Consider the following 6,081-nt stretch of genomic DNA (forward strand, 5'->3'; position numbering starts at 1 on the left):
TGTCTGCAACTACCCTCAAATGGTTCAGAAAAAAGATCAAAAGAAAGTAAACATGGCAAAATATTGCTGCTGCTGCTAAGTCACTTCAGTCGTGTCCGACTCTGTGCGACCCCATGGACAGCGGCCCACTAGGCTCCCCCGTCTCTGGGATTCTCCAGGCAAGAACACTGGAGTGGGTTGCCATTTCCTTCTCCAGTGCATGAAAGGGAAAAGGGAAAGTGAAGTCACTCAGTCATGCCCCACTCTTAGCGACACCATGGACTGCAGCCCACCAGGCTCTTCCATCCATGGGATTTTCCAGGCAAGAGTACCGGAGTGGGTTGCCATTGCCTTCTCGGGCAAAATAATGACCACTGTTGACTCTAGATTAGTACTATAAATTAGAATATAATGCAAGCTATAGGTATAATTTTGAATATTCCATCAGCTACATTAAAAACAAAAAATAAAGAAAAATTAATATTAATAATTTAAGTTTTAATAATATTTTAACTCATATACTCAATTAGCATTTAAAATGTACTCAGCTATTAATGAGTGCTTACATTTTTTTCCATACAAAGCCTTAAAAATCCAGTATTCATTCAACTATAGAACACCTCAACTCTTACTAGTCACATTTCAGTGCACAAGTCACACAGCGGATGCTGGTACCACTAAATTAGCACAAGATGGATGAAGGGTATATCTGTGTTCACTGTTCTATACTTGCAGTTTTCTGTAGGTTTGGAATGTTTCAAGATAAAAAGTTTGAGGAAAAAGAAATAGATATTTTTAGGAAATAGAAAATAAAAACAATTTAAAATAGCACAGACGATTTCCAGGAGAATACAGAAGAAACTGTTAACAATGGTCAGCTCTGGACAGAAAACGTGAAGAGTAATTACAAGACGAAAGAGGGATGATGTTTCTTGTTGTACTCTTTCTAACGCTTTGTACAAGATTGTGACCAAACTATTACAACTTAAAATTATTCTAAAAGTAATATCTGCTTTATCTTTTTATCCAAAACCAGATACTTATCATGTAAGCTTTGAACATCCCCAATTGAGACCAAGAGCTCCACCTACAGCGCCCGATTTCCGAAAAATTCCTTGATACAGGAAAGGAGTGTGGGTCCCATCTAAAATATAGCAATTACGTTTAGAAATTTCTTCTGGTGATGTTTCCGTCTTTATTTATTAAGTCACTTTAATCTTCCTGTTTGAGTATTAGTAAATAATTTTTGACAAATTTTATCAAGAATGTAAACTCCATTTCTGAATTGCTGAAAACAATAACAAATCCTAAAGTCTACTGTGATGGACGAAGGCTGTAATTCACAGCGGCGCCGGATGTTGCGAGCAAGTTCATTACGAATTTATATCTGTTTTACTTAAGCCTCCTTCCATCTTGCAGCGGAGCGGGGTCTCTAGGGTTACATCAGTCCAACCGAACGGTCGGCACTTTCAAAGCGGAGTTACATGCTATTGCCTTCTGCTCCTATTTCATGAGGGATTCTGAACTGAGGCTGGGCTGGAAGGTTTCTTGATTCCTTTGGTAATTGCATCAGTCCCTGGCCTTTTCTCGACATAATAAGGAGTGAAGCAACTGCCCAGGTAATAGCAGTTTGAAGGAGGCAATGGAAGCATAGTGCAAAACGGTTTACTTGGACCCGAGTGCACAGGCCCGGGTTTTTCACTAAGCAAGACATCCGCAGCCGTCCTAGCTTCGTTAATCTGACTCCCCAGTAAATAAAACAGTCGCGTCCTAAAAGGCCACGGAGCCCTTCACTGTCCACGTTTACCCCGCATGTGCTCTATGCCAAGGTCGTGTGCAGGGTCGCACCGAGCTCTATACCGGGAAACGCTCTCCGCTCGCGGCAATCAAACGTTCGATTTCGTATAAAGTGAAGTGGGATTTTAACAACTGCGTGAGAAGGAAAGAGAAAGACATATACCGAAAGAGATTAGATTTAGAAGGAGCAGCTAAATGACTGAGAAAATAATAAAGCAAATACAAGGTTCTGGACAGTACTTTTAACATTTTCCAGGTATAGATATTTACACGTCGCGTAATTCGGATACAATCCCAGGACGTCTTTTGCAGCGTGGCAGTCAGAAGAGGATTCGATTTGGAGTCTCCAGCCTTGGGAGCCGTCGCGGAGCTAGCCTGAGAGCGCCGAGAATTTGCCGGAGTTTCAGTCTGAAATCCGAAACCGGAAAGAAGTAGGCAGGGTTTAAAGTCAACAATCTTTCCCGCCATTGGTCCGGTTTACGTAGAGACTTTTAAAGAACCAAATACTCCCGGAGAGGAAACAAACTCAAGTTCCCTGGTGGTCTAGTGGTTAGGATTCGGCGCTCTCACCGCCGCGGCCCGGGTTCGATTCCCGGTCAGGGAAACAAGTGTTTTCTTACTTGCAGTCGAGTTACTGGTTCCCCCCCCCCCCCCACTACTATTGCTGTTTCGAGTTACTGATTTCTCTCCTACTATAGCTGTTACCGATTTTTTTTCCATTATAAAAATTCAATCCGTTTCTTTTTTAATATTATTAAACCTGAGACTTAAAATACACCATACCTTTTAAGAGATAATTGCAATCAAACAACAAAGTGATCTCTGATTCTAAAATACTCTAAACACAACTTAAGCCACTTATAAAATTGCATTTTCCAGCTTTGGAAGACAATTTGGATGTGTATACAAACATTAATTTATTGAGCCTTGTTCATTTGGAGTTTCCTTTGACTAAGAGGAGGAGGAAAATAATTTTAGGAGGGATTCTATCTATTATACATCATACTAAGAGTCACATTTCATGTATTTGGATTATGTGTTTTGTAGATTCCATATAGTTGAACTGTTCTTATCCTGTTCTCCTTTATGAATCTAAGATCTTTTTTGAGGTATGTTGTTGGTTAATTACCAAATAATTGTTTTATATTTTCTCTTACCATTCTTCTGCTGCTGCTAAGTCACTTCAGTCGTGTCCAACTCTGTGCGACCCCATGGACTGCAGCCTACCAGTCTCCTCCGTCCATGGGATTTTCCAATCAAGAGTACTGGAGTGGGTTATATTTTAACTTTTCTCAAAGACATTCACACAAATATGACAAATTTCTTGCATCCAGTGTGTCAGTTCCCTATAGATTTATCATATAGGCAAAGAAAGACTCTTGGGGTTCCTCAAAAGAAAATATGGAAATGTTGGCATCAAGAAGAAGATAAAAATGGTGCTATTAATATATAGACATTACATTTTTTTAATCTAGAAATTTCAAAATCATTCTAACCTTTGCTATTTTTTTAAGCTACTGTGTTTGTTTTTTTAACCATTTCATGTTAAGCCTGAAATTTCACAGTAGCATAGAAATAGAGCTTGATTACAGCTCCTATGGCTTTGCCTTCAGTTCAGTTCAGTTCAGTTCAGTCGCTCAGTCGTGTCCGACTCTGCGACCCCATGAATCGCAGCCCGCCAGGCCTCCATATCCATCACCAACTCCCGGAGTTCACTCAGACTCACGTCCATCGAGTCCGTGATGCCATCCAGCCATCTCACCCTCTGTCGTCCCCTTCTCCTCCTGCCCCCAATCCCTCCCAGCATCAGTCTTTTCCAATGAGTTAACTTTTCGCATGAGGTGGCCAAAGTACTGGAGTTTCATGGCTTTGTCTTACTTACCTTTAATCCGTGCTGAGACTGGTTTGGAAGAGGAAAATGTGTGGCCCAGGGGTTGGAAAAAGCAGAAGGGTTTAAGGAGTGTTTCATGAAGGATTTAAGACACAAATATATTTGTTATTATTGTTGCCATTAACAACAACAACAACAACAAAAAGCGCCATTTCTCAACAGTTTGCTATGTGGTGTGGCTCACTGGTAGAGAACCCAGCTTTCAGTGCAGAAGACACAGGTTCCATCCCTGGGTAGGGAAGATTGCCTGGACAGGGAAATGGCAACCCACTCCAGTATTCTTGCCTGGGAAATCTCATGGATAGAGGAGCCTGGCGGGCTATAGTCCATGGGGTCGCAAAAGAGTGGGACAGGACTTAGTGACTAAACAATAACAAAGGTACTTCAAATAATTGAAGCACATGGTGAGGAAAGGGAGAAGGAAGTGGATATGAGAATGAAAACAGAACTGAAAACTGGTTAACCAAATAACCTAGAGGATCTGGAAAGCCTGAGAAAGGGCGCATTTAACCTTAGGAGGTCCCAAGCCTGGCATCTACACCAAGGGTGGCTGCACCACACTGGCCATAGCAGGACACCTCTGCCAGGGAGCAGTGCAGGTCCAGGTCAGGCAGGTTAGTGTAGCCACATTATGGAGGACCTGAAGACAAGCTACAGAGTCACAAAGGGAATGCAACAAGCCTAGGTACTTGATAGGACAGAAAAGCTTAAGAATAATAGGGAAGAAGCAGCAATGGCTCTGGAAGTTGTGTTCTGTGTGGTTAATAAAGTTGGAGAGGCCTGCAATGTGATTAGGAGGTTGAGGTGGGGAAACAGACTCAGGAGAGAAGTCAGTCCAGTTTGATCCCAACAGAGGCAGCACAGCTAAACAGTGGTTGGAAAAACAGGATGGCACTTAGGAAGGTAAGGGATTTGGGAGCTATTAGCTTAGAAGTTTGAGAAGATGTGGGCTCTCTTTTCACAAAGAGAGTCTATAAAAAAGGACAGGAGGCCAAGGAAAGAACCAAGTGAAAATATATTATAGGAGAATGGGAAGAAGTAGAGTAACTATGAAGGAACAGCAAAGGAGCAGTAAGAGTTTATAAGCGGATCAGAAAAATTTAAGAAGGAAGCAGCAATGAAGAGAATAGGATATTGCAGAAAGGTTGGAAACGTCGAGGAGAATTATCAAGGAAATAAGCAAAGATGCGTGGTGAGACATGGCTTCTGGGTGCTGCATAGACCAGTGGAAGCCAAACCACAGGAAGTAAGTCTATCTAGGAGGCCATAGCTTTAAATGGGGCTTTCCAGGTGACGCTAGTGGTAAAGAACCTGCCTGGCAATGCAGGAAACTAAGAGACACAAGTTCGATCCCTGGCTTGGGAAGATCCTTTGGAGAAGGACAGGGCAATCTGCTCCATTATTCTTGCCTGGAGAATCCCATGGACAGAGGAACCTGGTGGGCTACAGCCCATAGGGTCGCAAAAAGTCGGACCCAACAGAAGCGACTGGCACACACATGCAGCACGTGCTGAAGGTCTGAACTAGTGTTAGAAAGAGACAGCACACCTGTCAATGACTAGATGTCACAGAAGAGCGAATACCGAGAAGACAGAGAGATCTCAGGAAAGCACAGAAAGCACTCCTGTTCAGGAGCCAGAGACTGAATTAATCTCGTCTGTCAATAGCAGCTGAGTTATCTTGATTATTCCCTGGTGGCTCAGATGGTAAAGCATCCCTGCAATGCAGGAGACCCAGGTTCAAGCCCTGGGTCGGGAAGATCCCCTGGAGAAGGAAATGGCAACCCACTCCAGTATTCTTGTCTGGAAAATTCCATGGACAGAGGAGCCTGGTGGGCTACAGCCTATGGGGTTGCAGGGTTGGACACGACCGAGCGACTTATAAACTCGCTTACTGCTCCTTTGCTGTTTCCTTCATAGTTATTCTGCGTCTTCCCTTTCTCCTACAATATATTTTCACTCACTCACTCTACCTTGGGAGAGTGACTCGGCTTCTCTGAGCCTCTGGATCTTTACCTGCACAATGGAGTTGCTATTAGCTCCCATGCATGCTTCACAGAGTTATTGTCATCCATTCATTCATTGGTTTAGCAAGCACTTATGGAATTTTCACTCCGTGTCAGTCACTGTTCTAGGCACAGGTAAGAAAGGGCAATAAGACTCTAACACAGTTCAGTAGGAATCAAAGGAGAAAGTGACTAAGGTTTTGATTATGGCCTATTAACTTGGAGGCTTCCCTAGTGGCTCAGAGGTTAAAGCGTCTGCCTCCAATGCGGGAGACCCGGGTTCGATCCCTGGAGAAGGAAATGGGTACCCACTCCAGTATTCTTGCCTGGAGAATCCCATGGAGGGAGAAGCCTGGTAGGCTGCAGTTCACGGGGTCGCAAAGAGTCGGCACGACTGAGCAACTTCACT

At 43.2% G+C, this 6,081-nt stretch overlaps 1 non-coding gene across 1 annotated transcript; it reads left to right on the top strand.

Moving 5' to 3' along the window:
* Positions 2,309-2,380, top strand: TRNAE-CUC. Its single transcript has one exon. It is a non-coding gene; the product is annotated as a tRNA-Glu (tRNA).

Source organism: Capra hircus, chromosome 9, assembly GCF_001704415.2.
Source record: "Capra hircus breed San Clemente chromosome 9, ASM170441v1, whole genome shotgun sequence".
NCBI classification, from domain to species: Eukaryota; Metazoa; Chordata; class Mammalia; order Artiodactyla; family Bovidae; genus Capra; species Capra hircus.